Source organism: Sinocyclocheilus rhinocerous, unplaced genomic scaffold (assembly GCF_001515625.1).
Source record: "Sinocyclocheilus rhinocerous isolate Xijiao unplaced genomic scaffold, SAMN03320098_v1.1 scaffold2833, whole genome shotgun sequence".
NCBI classification, from domain to species: Eukaryota; Metazoa; Chordata; class Actinopteri; order Cypriniformes; family Cyprinidae; genus Sinocyclocheilus; species Sinocyclocheilus rhinocerous.
Genome location: NW_015661854.1, coordinates 202,000 through 202,996, shown reverse-complemented (window position 1 = coordinate 202,996; position 997 = coordinate 202,000).

Genomic DNA, 997 nt, shown 5'->3' with positions numbered 1-997 from the left:
TGTGATGGCTCGCATTCAAATGTGATAAATGTGATAACATGCACACATTGGAGACCGTGTACATTTAATTTAAGTTTGTTTATGCTGCAGATACTATTTATTTCAGAATTGTGAGGCTGATGATGTATAAGTAGCTGCTGAGACTGTTCCTACTTCATCCCCTGCCACAAGTTATGAGCTGATGTGAATCTAGAAGTTTCATTTGGAACTGTAACTCTTTCAAAACAGTCATGTTGCAACCCATTCTTTTTGACAGTTTCAACAGTCATGCATTATATGCATTATTACTACATTTTTTGTTTTGTTTATAACAGGACCCCATAACTTTGTACATGTAACGCTTTATAAGCTTTATGCATTGTTAACAGTTGCTGTATAAGATTAATTAATTAATTAAAGTTTTCTGAATACTTTGGGAATGTCCATGAAATGACCTGACCATGATTAATTGCAATGTGCCTGTAACATGAAATATGAATTGACAATTATGGAGTACAAACGTAGCACAGTTGAATATATATGTCTCTCACAAAGGTCTGAGATTGGCTTGATACCAGTTTGACGCTGTGCTAGAAGTTCACCAGTATTTAAACCTCAGTTACACTGAATGGCTGGTATAGTGTTTCATTTAGAGTCTTTAGCATTCTTTTAAAGTAAATTGTATTATGTGTTGTGTTTATGGCTAAATGATAATTGTATCAGTGTAATACATCATGTGAAAAGTCAATTAATCAAATGTTTAAGATCCAGTCTTTCACTATATCTCTCTGTCAGGACGTGCCAGGTTTTGATCTGATATGCAAAGCAGTTAACACCTTGTATAAGAATAACATTAACAATGGTTAATCACAGTAATATAATATGAAAAGTAAACGAATGTTGATTACATTAAGAAATGAATACATAAAGTTGATGTACATGAAAGAGATAAAGATTACTGTGAATGAAGACGTCTGTAACTGTCATCCAGATGTTGTGCCAAAGTGTTTAAATCCTG